The sequence below is a fragment of the Oreochromis niloticus genome, linkage group LG6 (genome assembly GCF_001858045.2).
Source record: "Oreochromis niloticus isolate F11D_XX linkage group LG6, O_niloticus_UMD_NMBU, whole genome shotgun sequence".
Taxonomy (NCBI): Eukaryota; Metazoa; Chordata; class Actinopteri; order Cichliformes; family Cichlidae; genus Oreochromis; species Oreochromis niloticus.
In genome coordinates, this window is record NC_031971.2 from 1,336,705 (window position 1) to 1,353,045 (window position 16,341).

Here is a 16,341-nt window from a genome sequence, read left to right on the forward strand (position 1 = left end):
TGTGGTTCCTGGAAGGAAAAACACAACTTTTTCAAGTCTTTTTCATGTTTTTATGATAGATGTATGACATTAGATGTGGAAAATTCAGAGTTTTTTCTCTTGTTGTGTTTGTTTGAAGCTGCTTCCTGTTGGCTTCAGCTGTTTGGAGTTTCCATTTTCTAAACTTCTACATTCTGAACCTTCTTCAGCTCTGAACAGATGATAAAACACTGAATGATTTCAAGCTCACACTTTGTCTAATAAACGTACATCTTTAATTCTTTATACAGATTGTGGACCTGTGGTTTGTCAGAGATCAGCTGTGATTATCTGGCAGCAGCGCTGAAGTCCAACCCCTCCCATCTGAGAGAGCTGGACCTGAGTTTCAACAACAAGCTGCAGGATTCAGGAGTGAAGCATCTGTGTGGTTTCCTGGAGAGTCCAGGATGTGGACTTGAAACTCTGAGGTCAGTCAGCATGTTTTAGTTGTGCTGAGATGAATATGATGTGAAAGTTGTGCTGACACTAAACTGCAGACATCAGGCTGATATTATACTGATCCACACTGAGGATCTTCATGGTAAAGTCTGTTTTCTTCTTCTCTGGTTTAGTCCATTGACTGCAGCAGAACAATGTTCACATTTCAAACCTTCAAAGAAGAAGAAAAATCCTCCACTGGATAATTCACTGTTAAACTCTAAAACTCTTCATTCCACCTTAAAGTCTGTCTGACACTGAAATCCAAACCAAAATGTGCGTTTGCTTTACAGACAGCAGTCCAACACAAACATACACACATCATCCAAAACACAGTCCAACATCCAAATCTCCTCCACTGCCAGCATGAATGATGGGAAAGAGAAGGAGGAACACTCTGACATTCAGGGTTAGAATGAGTTTCATGAAGCAGACTGTGAAGATCAAAGCTGCATTAGAAGCTTACATGAATGAATGAGTGGACAGAAGTGGACACAGATCATCTGAAGCACTTCAAAGGCTTTAAATCAGCACATTTCTCTTTATTCTGTATCAACTCTGTTAGTTTCTCTCAGTTTTCTGTGGAATGAAGCTAACAGCAGGCTAATAAGATGCTTACCAATAGGTTTCTATTAAAGGTTGTAATTTGTATATGAAAAAGTGCTTTGGCTCAGCAGGGATCAGCTTACAGGTAGAATACAGCTGCTGGATGGGATTAGCATGTCATAGCTATCTACCAAACTGCTAACTTGGGAATTTCAGGCCATCTATGGATCATTTTTGCTAACTGTTTATTCAGCTTAGGCTCACAGGGCTGCAGCCTGTGCCCTAGCTGTCATAGGGCAAGAGGCGTGGTCCACCTGCACAGGTGAGCAGTCCATCACAGGGCCAACAGAGAGAGACAGAGAAGCACTCTCTCACATCCACACCTACAGCCAATTTAGAAGCACCAATGAACCTAAGCAGCATTTCATTGGACTGTGGGAGAACATCCAACCTCCACAGAAAGGCCAACAAGCTTCAACCTACAACCTTCTTGCTTTAAGGCACTAGTGCGAACCACTTTTCCCCATTTCAGCCCAAATCCTGCATCTTCCTGTTTCTGACTCCAGACCAGCTCCACTAACACTTTCTCCTCAGACACTGCCACCTGGTGGAGGAAGTCTCAGTTCTATTTGAAGCTTCAGATTACAGTTAGTTCCTTTACAAAGAGGTGGAGGTGGTGGGGCCACAGGACCATCATCACTGAGTGCCATAGGACACTTAACCTTTGTTTCCATATGCTGGGAACTTCCTGTTGTTCCAAGGAGGACTGGAAAATGTGTGAAAATCTCCCAGTCAGTTCCTCACAGCACACTTCAATCATTTCCCTCCCACAGCATCAGGACCAGGGCTTTTTCTCTCTTTGGTCCCACTAAGAGATTTCCACACAAACACCTCATCAGTGGGACTCTCAGAGCTACCAGCCCTTTGCTACAATCACAAAGCTCTTCATTGAAATCAATGATATCAAAGCTGGAATCAAATGAGTCCAAGTCTTCTGCTGATTCATCATCACATTCATCTTTGCTCCTTGTTCTGCATCCCCACCATGGACTTCATTCCTTTCAAAGACAGCATTGAGTGTCCTTTATTCAGCTCATCCTCTGCTTTACTTTTACACCTGATTTTAGCTGCTTTATCTCTCTTTCAACAAGTTTCTGTGCCTCAATCTTTTTCTTCTCTCCCTCATAACAAGACAGCTTCTTCTGCCTGAGAACATGTTTGAGTGATTTACTAATCCAGGGCTGCTTATTGAGCAAAGTAGTTCCTGTTTTCAAAGTAATCCCCATTATTCCCAGAAAGAAATGTCAGTAGAAATGATCTAGGTGAGAACATGAGCCTTTAAAAAGTCCCAGTGGGTGCAGTCAAAGCAGTCCCTCAGTCCCAGTATAGAGTCTTTGGTTCAGACTGGAACAACTGTGTGCCCAGTTTGAGCTCTCTTCAGTGCTGTGACCTGACAGACCCAGAGGGGCCATCACATCACATGTAGAAGCTCCCCTAATGGAGCCACAACACATGTCCAATACTTAGTCTGTCTTGTTGGACCAACTGGAAGAAATGATTTAAGGACTTAGTCACAGAACAGAGATTCAAATCTCCAAAATCCAACTGGCTGCATCAGGACATATAGTCTGAAACTCTGCACAGTTTCCTGTTTGAAGCTGCTTCCTGTTGGCTTCAGCTGTTTGGAGTTTCCATTTTCTAAACTTCTACAGATGATGAAACACTGAATGATTTCAAGCTCACACTTTGTCTAATAAACTTACATCTTTCATTCTTTATACAGATTGAAGCGCTGTGGTTTGTCAGAGATCAGCTGTGATGATCTGGCAGCAGCGGTGAAGTCCAACCCCTCCCATCTGAGAGAGCTGGACCTGAGAGACAACAAACTGCAGGATACAGATGTGAAGCAGCTGTGTGATCTTCAGGAGAGTCCAGACTACAGACTGGAGACTCTGAGGTCAGTAGAGTGATGGAGTGAGTGGGTGGTGCTGTCAGCAGTATTGTACTAAACACAGTCAGTATGAAACAAAGATCCAGTGTTTCCTGTAAAGCTGCAGCTTCTCAGTGAAGCTGTGAGAGGAGAATGGTGACAGGCTTCAGGATTGGACACAGACACTTCCTGTTTCTGACCTTTATGGTCACCATAGCAACAACTTCAGTGAGAGCAGATGTTTGGATGGAATTCCTCCAGTTAACAGCTGGAACCGTCCATCTGGATTGTTGGGCTTGTTGTTGGGGTTCCTACAGAGCTCAGAGTGGACACACCAAGGTTCTTCTAATGAATGAAAGTCCAAACTCAAACTAGGAGGGAAAAACGTTTTCATCAACTTCAATAAAAATCCAAAGATTAGAAAAAGTGAAGCAACAATGTGTCCTAGTACAGTCCCAGCACTGAAGTCCCTGCTGCTCTTTATAGTGATGTGTCGTTTGCGAACGAAACGGCTCTTAGAGCCGGATCTTTGAAGTGAACGACGCGAGCCGGCTCATTATTGGGAGCCGTGGGTTGTTTTTTTCATTATCTCACCCTCTCTTTCACCCTTTTTTTCGCTTCACTCCGCAAGCGAGACTTGTGCTTGCGCTGGGCAGAGGGGGGAGGGGTGGTAGTTACACTCGTAGTAGTGCAGGAACAGAGCGGGAGGGAGAGAGAGAGAGAGAGAGCCAGGGACAACAACGTCACATTAGAAAGGTATAGTAATCATCCACAACTATTTTCAGTTGCGGATGATAAAGGATTCATAAAGTTTATTCATGCAGGCCCATATGACAGAGAATATGCATCTTCTTTTTCATATTTTAATTTATATTTCATTGTGTTGTGGTTTGCTGTGATTTGTGTTGTTTCACTTTAAATTTGTTTAAAAGGAAAAAGATGAAAATTTAAATAGTTAAATGTTGAGACAAAGCATGTACAAACTTCAAAACACGTAAAAACTCCAAAACACATTTCTAGCATTAACTGAACTTCCAAAACAGAGCTACGTAGATCACTTAAATTACACAATTGAAAGCATATGTGTATTGTTTGTGTATTTATACACAAGCACTCATATATATTTAAATACGTTATAAAAAAAATGTTCGTTACTACCACACACCAAATCTGGTCATTGGTACTTGCTGGCTTGTGTAGCCACTAGGTAACAAAGCTCAACACTGCGCCGAGGATCCTGGAGCACTTCTGTTGTGTTTCGTACGTGCTTCAGAGTTTATTACGTGTTTTGGAGTTTCTACATGCTTCCGGGTTCGTACGTGCTATGGAGTTTTTACGTGTTTTGGAGTTTTTACGTTTATATATATTTATATATAAACATATATAAATAAAACCACATTTTTTTACATTAGTAATTCCTTTTGTGCATAATTTCATATTGTTGTTAATAATAAATTAATTAAAGCAACAAAACAACCTGAAGAGCCGTTTGGGAGTCGAAAGAGCCGGTTCTCTAAAAAGAGCCGGGAATCCCATCACTAGCTCTTTATACTGGATGTGCTGCATCACTGACTGACAGCTGATGAAGAGTCTCTGGAAACACTCGTTTATCTCCTCTGCCCTTCCTCCTTCTCTCTGCAGGTGGAGCTGATGATGGTAAACAGGACGGTGTGTGTGCTGAGAGAGGAGCAGCTGTGTCCTGATGATCCAGAGAGGTTGAAGCAGCAGCAGCTTGTGTGTAGAGACGCTCTGACTGGGCCATGTTACTGGGAGGTGGAGAGGAGAGCTTCATCCAGCAGTGACTGACAGAGGAATGAAGTGCAGATGACTGTCAGTGCTGCAGAGTGAACTGCTCTGAGAACAGCTCCACTGTCAGACACAATGTAGAGTCCAGCATCATCCCTGTGTGTCCCTCTGGATCTGACAGAGGATCATCAGTGGATCTGGACTGCTCTGCTGCTGCTCTGTCCTTCTACAGTCTCTGCACAGTCTCTGGGTAATCTGGACTCAGAACCTTCTGGATCTTCTTCAGCTCATTCTTCACAAAAGTGATGATGTTGTCCTCCAGCAGCTGGAACAGAATATTTATGAATGAGCCAATTAGACTGAAATCATGGAGCCAAACATCAGATCAATGTTGGACACACTGACGATCCACTGGTCTACAAAGAGCAGCATGGAGATGACTGTGAACAGAATAGATGTAACAGTAGTTGTTGTACATGTACAGACCATAAATATGGAGTCCAGCTGTGTTTGATGCTGCTGGGCAGACTGACCACTGGGAACCTCTGAGCTCTGCTGGTCCACTCTGTGGAGGAATAATAAGGAATCATGGAGAATTAGTGTCATTGTACCAACACACACACAGACACACACTTTGATTATTGAAATGTATCTGAAAGCTGTGTTCAGTTGTTTTTGCTGCTTCCCTCACAAATGTGCTTCTGAAAGAACTGTTAAAAATTCCCATAAACACTCGTAAACCTGTGAAGAGCCTTTTTTGAACAGTTTAAGCTGTTATATGTTGGCTGACATCATATTAAATGCTGTGGATTCAGAATATGATGTCACTCAAGTTTACATGTGTGAAGGCAGACGAGTCAGTACTTTTGGTAATACAGTGTAAAGTTGCACTGATTGATTTCCATCCACACCACTGTGGTTCAGTGTTGTCCTGATGGAGTAACAGCAGCCAGTATGATCCAGGCTTTAGCTGCTGGGTCTCTGTGTGACCTCTCAGACTGTTTAACAGATCAGACACAAAGAGAATCAGAGCAGCTCTTTAAAGACAAACATGAACCCACTCAGGTCACACTTTCCCCACAGATATGAGCATCACTGTCCTCAAACAGCAAATGACCAAGTCTAACATTTGGATCTTTTCTCTTTCATTGTTTTCTTTTAATGAATCTTTGTAACAATCTGAGGATGTTTCAGGTCAGATTTATCCAGGAAACACAAACATGTAAAGGAGTCATCACAGCTCTCTGACCTCGTTGGTCCAGGTTCACCACTGAAGTGTGGAGGGTCACGTTTGGACCGGTCACTCCTCACAGACGGACAGCTGGACCCTGCAGACTGTGACCTCTGACCTCTGCAGACACAAACATGATTGAAGCAGCTGTGATCACACAGACTGCAGATGATGCAGCTGTTTCCTGTCAGTAACATCCTCTTAGATTAGAGCAGGGCTCGCAAAATTTCAAAATCCCTGGTAGCCCTTCGGGCAGGGACTCTTCAGTTTTTGGTAGCCCGAAATAAATTTAAGTAGCCCGAATAAAAAAGGGAGCAATTTTTTTATGTTTTGTTTCCTTTTTTGTTTCCGTTACAATATTATACATTAAAGTATAATATTGTAATGGAAACAAAACATTAATCAAAAAATTGTTGAAACACAAATTACAACATTGTATAAAAATTACAATCATCAACTCAAATAATTGGTTCTAATTGAACAGAAATTTCTATGAACTTGTAAAACTGTGTAGACCATGAATCAGTCTGTGTCAGATCCTGAATTTGAAATTTCCACTGAAGTCACGGATAAGAAGCAAGTGGAACCAAGATCGAGGACATTTGCTTTTTGAAGTTTGCAAAGACTGCTAAATTTTGCCAGTGGTAGTTCACTCTTTGCAACATAGTACGCTGTTCTAAACAGATTTTTCAGGTTGATTATTAGTATGTTATTTGCAATTGGTGTTTGTTCTGGGAAAGATATTGCAGACTGAGCGATAATGCATTTCTTGCATTTCTCATGGGTTCTAATGGGGGCCTTTCTTAAAATTACTGGTCCCAGTAACAAAGGCACTTGTCCACTCAGAAATCGAGGGAAACCAACAACACACCCGGCAGAACATTATGTTATTTACACGGGTGCACATAAGTGGTCCGCATTCGCTGTCAAAATAAAAGACACGCACCAGATAAGAAGTTGCAATGCACGTTTGCGTCCATATAAAAGGCACTGTTTTTGTCTGCTAGAGTGGGATTTTCACGGCACATTCTGCACCAAATCTCTGTGCGTTCATCATTTGTTTGAAGCCAGCTCACCTCCTGCAACCACTTTTCCGAGAATACGCGCTTCTTTTGTGGTTCTCCATCTGACATTTCTTTGGAGGTGGAGGAACACCAAAGTAATTGCTTAAAGGAGCTTCTTCGACATCTTTAAGAGTTCTAAACAAATGTCTGTCCTCCTCCAGAAAATTATGTACGCAAACACGCGTTGCAACTTCTTATCTAGTGCGCGTTTTTTATTTTGACAGCGAATGCGCACCTGTGGACCACTTATGTGCACCCCTGGTTATTTAGCTCGTCATATTGCAGCCACAGAAATTCTTTTGTCCATGAAACCATAAAGCTGCACTTTCTTTTTGCCTCATAGTCTGATTTGTCATAACTTTTCCGTTTTGTGGTCGGCTTTCCTTTGGCTGTCACTTCTTCACCCTGACCGGTCTTATTTGGCTCAGCAGAACTAAAATATATATCCTGCTGCTTTTACACACGCACTCACATAACGCTCAGCGATTCTCTGCACGATCAACCTCTCACATGTTTAAGCTTCTTGCGGGAGATTTCACTTGTCATGTTTGCATAGTAAGCTAACGATTGATAAGACGATGTCAGAGGAATTGGTGCGCAAATTATCGTCACTCACCAATCAGTACTGTCGCTCTCTATACACAGTTCGCACGATTGCAAAGTGAAAGCAAAAAACAAGCGCAAATTCAAATGCAATTTCAATATGTCACATATAGGGCTGCTCGATTATGGCAAAAATGATAATCAAGATTATTTTCTCTGAAATTGAGATCTCGATTATTTGATGATATTTATTTAACAATAACAATGTATTGAATAATGGCTTTAAAGATTGTCAAAAATAGTATAAAATAGTGTGCAAATACTGATTACAGTGCAAATGTTTGCAATATAAAAAATAAAATGTAAACATCTATGTTTAGTGAACCCATAATGTTTCCACACCACTGAAGGTTTTTTTGTACCTCTCTTTTCAACCAACGGCAGTCACTCTCCTCTCCAAATAACTTCTGCTTAGCTTTCCGAGCTTCCCTCTGTTAGCTCCTCTTAATTGTTGTGGCGCGTGTTTGAAACGCAGAGAGGTGCGCTCGATTTGCCACACGGAGCAGCGCGAGAGTAAAGCACGAGGGAGGTGCTAATAATCGGCTCAGTCATTTTTAATGATCGTTGAAAGCCCAGATCGTAATTTAGATTAAAATTCGATTAATTGAGCAGCCCTAGTCACATATTGACAGTGGCTCACCGACGCCAATGACATAATTACCCAGCTACATTTCCGAAAGAATGCAAAAGCATTGTCATATATTTTTCCTTCCTATGATAGCCCGACGGGCAGGGCAGGGGTAGATTCTGGTAGCCCGACTGGAAAAATCGCTAGCCCCGGGACGTCGGGCTAGCGATTTTGTGAGCCCTGTAGAGTTCAGCTTTTTACAGGAAAACTGGACAAAACTGATTTTTGTTACAAATTCATTTTCATTTCCTCTCAGCTCACAAACACAGAAAATCAACCAGAATCAACACTGATTATAATGTTGGTGCAGAATTATTTCTGTTACTCAGTGAGTTCAGCTCTCTGACCTCGTTGGTCCAGGTTCAGCACTGAAGTCTGGAGGACGACCTTTGGACCCGTCACTGGTCACAGAAGGACAGCTGGACCTTGCAGACTCTGCTCTGTCCTCCTCTTCCTCCATCATCATCTTCTTGTGTACTTCAGTCAGTCTGAGAGGTAAACCACAAACACTCAGTGAGTTCACTGACCTGTCATGTAACCTAGAAACCAGGTCACCTGATCCACTTCACCGATCACGGAAACCTGGTCTCACCTGCTGACTGACATTTATGACCTTCCAACAACGAAACAAAAAAAGCAATAAATTGACAAAACATTAGAAGCAGCTCTGAGTGTGATGCAGTCAGCTCTCTGCAAACTCCGACCTCAGTATGAATTAAAGCTCAGACACTTTAGGATCACATGATAGCTGTGACTGTCCTAGTTTAACATGTGAACTTCATACATGTAACATTGATGTTGATGCAGATCTCAGCTCGTCATTAAGTATTTAAGTCAATACCTTATATCATATCAAAATATGCAATTGAAAATTTATTTTTAAATATTTTTTAAGTGACTAAAATCGTGTCCAGAGTTTTTTTCAACACCATCAGATTTTTTTAAAAGTACACAAAAATCAGGAATTATTGTGGGTAGCTTACACTCTGAGGACCCCTTTACCACTTCCTGTTTGATACACATGCCGTGAGGTCACTGCTGTGATAATTCTTTTTAATTTTTATTTCATTTATTGCACACCTTTCTGATAAAACTCTGTGTCACAACCATAGTGCGTCAACACCAAAGTCGATGTAATGCAAGATTTAATTATTTTTTTTTGTAAAAAGAGCTTAATTTAGGTAGATTGTTGAAGCCATAAGCAAATGATGAAAAACAAGATGGCTTCTGTCAGAAAAACGTGTTATGAGAGAAAGTAGGGTATTTTGTCAACACCATCAGACGTCAACACCATCAGGATTTTTGTCTGACGGTGTTGACCCTTTTTCTAATGGTGTTGACAAATGCCACAAAAGTGTGCTATTCACCATTTATATTAAGTTATTTTTATTAATATTTCAGTCATATTACTTCCTGTGTATTTTACTGATATTTCTGCTTTACAGACGTGTCGAATATTATCAAATTTGCCTCATCTTGAATCTCATTGTTTATGTATACTTTATTAATCCTGTAGGAAAATGCTTAGTCCTCTGCATTTAACCCACTCACTCAGTGATGCAGTGGGCAGCTACAAATCCAGGATAGCCGCTGTTCGTTGGATTTGAATGCCCAACCTTCCGATCATGTGGCATCTACTGAGCTAGCTGTGACCCGAGAGCTGGTCTTTAAGTGATGATGTATGAATCCTGCTTCCGGGCCCAAACTACTCTGTGTTTATTAAGCCTGTTGTGTTGTTAAAATGTTTTAATGCTTTTTATCTTGTTCTATTACATCTGAACAAGCCCCTAAAAACAGTCAGTGATCACTGTCAGCCTAACCATCGGGAACCCTCACTTTAACTTTTATCAAGTGGAAAAAAGTTAGCGTTCATCCTCCAGCTTCACTGTGTTTATGTTATGCAAACATAGCTGTGTCGCTAGCGATGACGTAGCACATCATTATATACCAGCTAGCCCAACTTCAGTAACCCTACAGAAGTCACTGCTGTTTAATTTTCTGTCTTCATTTATGTTGGAAGTGACAGCAGAGCTGGTATATCATGTTCAGGTGGAAACAAGCAATCTAACTTCTAACTCTGTTAAATTTCATATATTCTGTTTTCATGGATGCCTGGATGTTACACCTGGTAAAGCAGCCACACTGATCATTTTATTAAAGATGAAAGAATTTAGACAGTTTGTAACTCTCCTTTGACTTTGGGATCTGCAGCGGAGTTTGGACCTGGAAACGGCGAATGACATCAGACTTAAAGACTGGATAGCATCTCTATTGCTTAATGCATAATTGTGTTGTGAATATTCATCCTTAATCTGTAAAAAAGCATCAGGTTCAGAAAAACTATAGTAATTACAAAATGGTACATTTCAGGCTAGAATGGCAAAGGGGAACCTGTCAGTAGAGGAACGGAAGAGAAGGAACAGGGAGGATCAAAAAAGGAGAGAAAAAATTAACAGCCAGCCCGAGTTTAAGAAAGAGTTTCTCATAAAGGAAAGGGAAAGATGGAGAAATAGACTGAAAAAGAGAAAAATAAAGAACATCAGTGATCTGAAAGAAAGAGAAAAAAGGCAGAAGAGAAGGTTTTTAGAAGAAAGCACAGAGGCTGGCTGGCTGGCTGGAGCAGCATCTAATAACCAACTCGCAAAATAAATAAATAAATAATAATAAATATACAATCAGAATAAATCAACATACACAAAAAACTGTCTGATCTGACGGTGCCCCAACCGGTTGATCTGCCGGTGTGTGTATATATGTGTGCATGTGTGTCTCCTCTCGCTCTGTCTTTCCCCTCCGGCTCCGCTGTTGTGTATACGGAGGTAACCTAGCAACAGGGGACCTCTGACCCGGAAGTGCTGTCGCCCGAAGCTGCCGCACCTGCAATCAATTCACCAGCTGCTGCCAATCATCTATCAGCTTGGGCAGGGATATTCAGTGGTGTGGTTGAGTGACAGACAGCGCTGGAGTATTGCACTAAGCCTGGCAGTGTTACGAGCTCAGCCAGTCATCCTGTGTTCCTGATAATAAACACCAGCCTTCACCTACCTGTGAGTCCTTTACTCACCCACACGCCAACCACTGACATGATGGGGACCACCTGCTGTGGGAACTGGTCCCAGTCGGGCTTGCAAAGCGGCAGCTCTGCTTGGAAGTGTTTCCAGAAGCTGGAGGCCAACAGGAGCTGATTCAAAGCTGCACAGAGCCCATTTACATGCAGCCTAAGTTATGTTGGTTTTGTTATCATTGCCACATGTCCCCACATCACATGCAGCCAATCATAAAGTTACTCAAAATACAAGGATTTTACATTTGCACCATTTCATTGTTGTGATAGTTAAACTGAGTTATTAGGATAAAATCCTTTTCAAAACAGCCAAATAAACCTGCCATAAAAACAGGCATGTATCTGACTGTGTCAGCTAAGTTATTAGTTACAACTCACCCAGCTGTTTCATTGGCTGTCCTCTTACATGTGACCTTGGCTACATTTTTGCTGAGTCAGAGTTTTCTATCAGATTTCTCCCCCCTGAGGTCAGAGGTCAGCTCTGTCTCACACTCAGTACAAACCACCAGCATCACTCAGTCTGCAAGTGTCACATTAGTCGACTGGTAGTGACGGTTGTGCCGATGCAGTGGATTTACCACATGTGAACTTACTGCAGTATTTTGACACAGATGTGCATTCAGATCTATCCAACTGAGCCTGTCTTGGATCAGCACAACCACCACGAGCAGCCCTCTAACATCACACCTCAGCCTGTGCAATATTCACCTGTTAGTACTGAGCTGGAGATAAACTGAGCCTGTCAGCCACAGATCACTAAACTGTTGTCCTACAGACAAACACATCTTTACATCCTGTCACACATCATTTGCACCTTTGGATCAACTTTAGCAAAGGTCACGTATTAAAAAAAAAAAAAAAAAAAAAAAAAAAGGGCAGCACTGTGGCACAGTGGTTAGCACTGTTGCCGCACAGCAAGAAGGTCCTGAGTTCAATTCCACCATCAGGCCGGGGTCTTTCTGCGTGGAGTTTGCATGTTCTCCCTGTGTTTGCGTGGGTTCCCTCCGGGTACTCCGGCTTCCTCCCACCGTCCAAAGACATGCAGCTTGTGGGGATAGGTTAATTGGATAATCCAAATTGTCACTAGGTGTGAATGTGTGAGTGAATGGTTGTCTGTCCCTGTGTGTTGGCCCTGCGACAGACTGGCGACCTGTCCAGGGTGTACCCCGCCTCTCGCCCTATGACAGCTGGGATAGGCTCCAGCGCCCCCCGTGACCCTGAAAAGGATAAGCGGAAGCGAATGGATGGATGGACGTATTAAAAAACAAAAACAGCCGATTGAAAAGCCTGGCTGAGTGATACACAGACAGGTTTCAATATGTACACAAGGATCTCCACACAGAGCTACATGAATTCATATGGACTGAAATACACACAGTTTTACTGCAATAACAGCTCCATAAGGTAACTCCCATCCCAGCAACACACCCACTGTGTTTAAGGTGGACTGGATGAAGAGTTGTCAATAAGAACAAACAGATGAAGGTGAACGAATGCTCAAACATGTGAGATAAAGGCTCTGTACTTGTGCTGGTAGATGTCTGGGTCTGGGCTGATGTGGTTCTGATGTCCAGGTCATACATAGACAGCCGTGCAGCACCGCGTACCTCATCACTCCAATCCTGTTTTTAATCTACAAGGAAACCAAGAAGGCTCACTGCTCTGTGCAAGCAAATATGTTTTTGAAAGGATTTCCTCAAACTACCAGTCTTTACATCTTGTACAAGCACATCAGACATTATCAGGAAATAATGCTTGGCTGTGGTTGTGGCTGTTTTGAAAAGGATTTTATCCTAATAACTCAGTTTAACTATCACAATAATGAAATGGTGCAAATGTAAAATCCTTGTATTTTGAGTAACTTTATGATTGGCTGCATGTGGGCTCTGTGCAGCTTTGAATCAGCTCCTGTTGGTCTCCAGCTTCTGGAAACACTTCCAAGCAGAGCTGCCGCTTTGCAAGCCCGACTGGGACCAGTTCCCACAGCAGGTGGTCCCCATCATGTCAGTGGTTGCTGTGTGGGTGAGGAAAGGACTCACAGGTAGGTGAAGGCTGGTGTTTATTATCAGGAACACAGGATTACTGGCTGAGCTGAAACGACTGAAGCGAACACACGTACAGAGTCGAGCACATTAACATCAACAATGACGCTGAGCAGAGAGAACATGAGACAAAGTTCAGCCAACAGAGACCTGATCCTGAATCCTGAAGACCTATGACTCATTTCAGCACCACCTGAAAACAAAATCCTACATTTGTGAGCCGGTGTGAAAAATTCCAAACGACACAAACTGAGAATCCAGGCTGTGCACAAAAACAGCCATACTAGGACACATTTAAGGACAAGAGGACTTTCCAGCATCACGTCTATTGGGCTTCTTAAATGAAATGATCGAGGTGGATCCGTCTCAGCAAGCAGCTTCTTCCTCCATGGATGTCCACGAGCATCAGTTCAGCTGCGTTAGCCTAAGAGACCCAGCAGAAGGTGGAAGAGGAGGAGGATGGATCAGTGTCTGACGCCCTGTGATATCGAATCCCAAGAGGACACAAAGCAAAAGAAAATCAAGCGCTCCCTAAAAGCACCATCTGATCACAAGCCTGCACGGGTCAATCACAGCTGGAAGTTTCCTGGATGTAATCTGGATGAGCAGCACTACGTCAGATGGGCAGAAAGTACAAGAGCAGTAAAAAATTAAGAGAAAAAAGACAAAAACACTAGAATAGACAAACAGAATGACATAATATAATAGTAGAATAAAATACTTGGTTACATAGGGGGAAAATTGCACTTGGTGTAATTGCACATCAAGGAGACAGGACGAGATTTACGATTGTGTGTGTTTCTCTGCACATGTGGGGTCTTCTACAGAGACCATGTTGTGGAGTCTGACAGCAGTAGGGAGGAAAGACCTGCAAAATCTCTCGGTCACCCATGCTTGGTGTAAATTCAATGACTCAAGCCGCAGTTGGTTGTCATCTTCATTGAAAAATAAATATGAATAAATGATAACAAAATAAATAGATAAATAACTGTAACAGGAGACTGAAGAAGACTGTAACGGAGTCCAACAGTCTGCAGTGGCCACCACAGTCCACTGTCTTCACATCACAGGGACTTCAACATGTCTGTGACGTCTCCTTGCCCTTGATGAACAAGTAGGTAGAGTTCAAATGTGGGTTTTCAGTGAGTTTATAAGTACAATTTACTGTCACTGCTGCTGTTTTTGTTTTGTCAGGTTTGTTTCATGAATATTTCTCAGACAGAAGAAGATGATATTCCAACAGAGCTGAAAAGGAGATGCCTGAAAACGTGATGGCAGGTGGCAGATTGGAGTTCACATGAAATATCGGCTGTATGAAGACTGGAAAATATAGATGATACAAATATGCAGCCAAACATTTGTGGACATGGATAAACTCTCTGATCCAAAAAGCAGGAAGTGACACAGCTAGAAAATGAAAGTGTGTAACAGCTGAAGTCAAATGTAATGCAGAGTTGAATCTGCACTTGGATCCATGTGTGAAAGGTCCACATGTAGGGATCACATGAGTCCTGATGTTTGTCAGTGCAGCTTGATAACTCCATCTACTGTGGGCTACATATACTGGGCTGGTAGCTCCATAGTGTTGCAAAGAAACTATTCAATGTGCAAATTTAAAATCAGAGGCTCTTCTAACACAGGAGCCATGTTGAGTTTAGATGACAGCGACCACCGGCAGTCTGAAATGGAATGAAGCCCATTGACAGCCAGCAGCTCTAAACAGGAACGCAGCCATTTGTATGCGTGGCAATGATGTGGCTGCAGCTGACACAGGATTGGTTCAAACTAAACATCAGACGCATTTCACAGAGTTCACAAAGAAACTCACGTTTTTATCTTTGAAGATCATCATAAAGTAGAATTGATGGTCCAGCAGACAACAGCAGGAGGTTTGAGCCCTTCTGATGCAGCAGAAACAGGATTTGGAGGAAGATGTTAATAGATTAGAAAGAATTGTACACTGTGAATCAATGCAAGTCTTTCTAGATAGACAGATCTTTAATAATCCCTCAGGTAGGTTCCTCTGGGACAGTCACAGATAGAGACGCCAATTCTGACGTCCTTTGAAAGTTTTCATCACTCGTCATGTACACAGATGTTAATTCTACATATTCCTAGTACTGAACTCTAAATCAATATGAAGAAAATGTATGGGCAGAAATCTGTGCCATCAGAAACTGAATTTGAATAAGTTAAATTTGAATTTGAATTGCTCGGATTGAATCTGAATTGTAACTTGAATAAAACCTTTTGAAAACTGAATTTGAATTAGTCTAATTTGAAATTGAATTTATGGTTTGAAAATGATCATCATTAAATTGAAATTGAATTTTATATTTTGAAAATGAATTGATTTGCTTTGAAACTGCATTTTATCTATTAAAAATTCAGCTCTCGAATAATTTCAGTTTCACTTCTCACAATTCAATTTCAGTTCCAAAATTCAGTTTTTTGGGACTTACATCCGGTTCCGGTTTGTTAAAATCTCCCAGTTGTTTTAATCTTTGGGCTGAAGGAAGGACAATACTCGGTGTATATATGCTCAATCAATAATACTTTATTTCCATATAATTCAACACTTAAGAGCATAAGGACCATCATGATGGGGAGACCTGCCTGCAGAGGGTCACAACAAGTCTCAAAATGGTGACGGGTTACTCAGCCTTTTATAGCCCCTAGTAGCCCCCACCTAGTCGTAAAAGCCTAAACATTCACATGTTTTCTCTCTTACGGCGCCTAAGTTATGACCTCGGCTCCTTGTGTCTCTGCTCTCTGTAAAGGTGGGGGTATGGAATGTAGTCTGTTTCTCCCATTTATCAGTACAAGGTCCTCTACACATGTCATCTGTCTCTACTTTTATCGGCACAAGGTCTCCTGCACACAACATTCTCTTCATGATTCAGCAGTATAATATGTCAAGAAACAGTATTACACATTCAACAGTGTCGAATAATACAGGTCAATCCAATAGATCTAATGATTTTCACACTCTTTTAAGTCAGAAGTATAATGCAAACTAAAACTACATACT

General features: G+C 41.9%; 1 long non-coding RNA gene across 1 annotated transcript; it reads left to right on the top strand.

Moving 5' to 3' along the window:
- The first annotated feature begins 411 nt into the window (after positions 1-411).
- LOC112847209 (uncharacterized) lies at positions 412-4,593 on the top strand. Its single transcript, XR_003220630.1, has 3 exons — positions 412-446; positions 2,786-2,959; positions 4,574-4,593. It is a non-coding gene; the product is annotated as an uncharacterized LOC112847209 (long non-coding RNA).
- Positions 4,594-16,341: the final 11,748 nt, after the last annotated feature.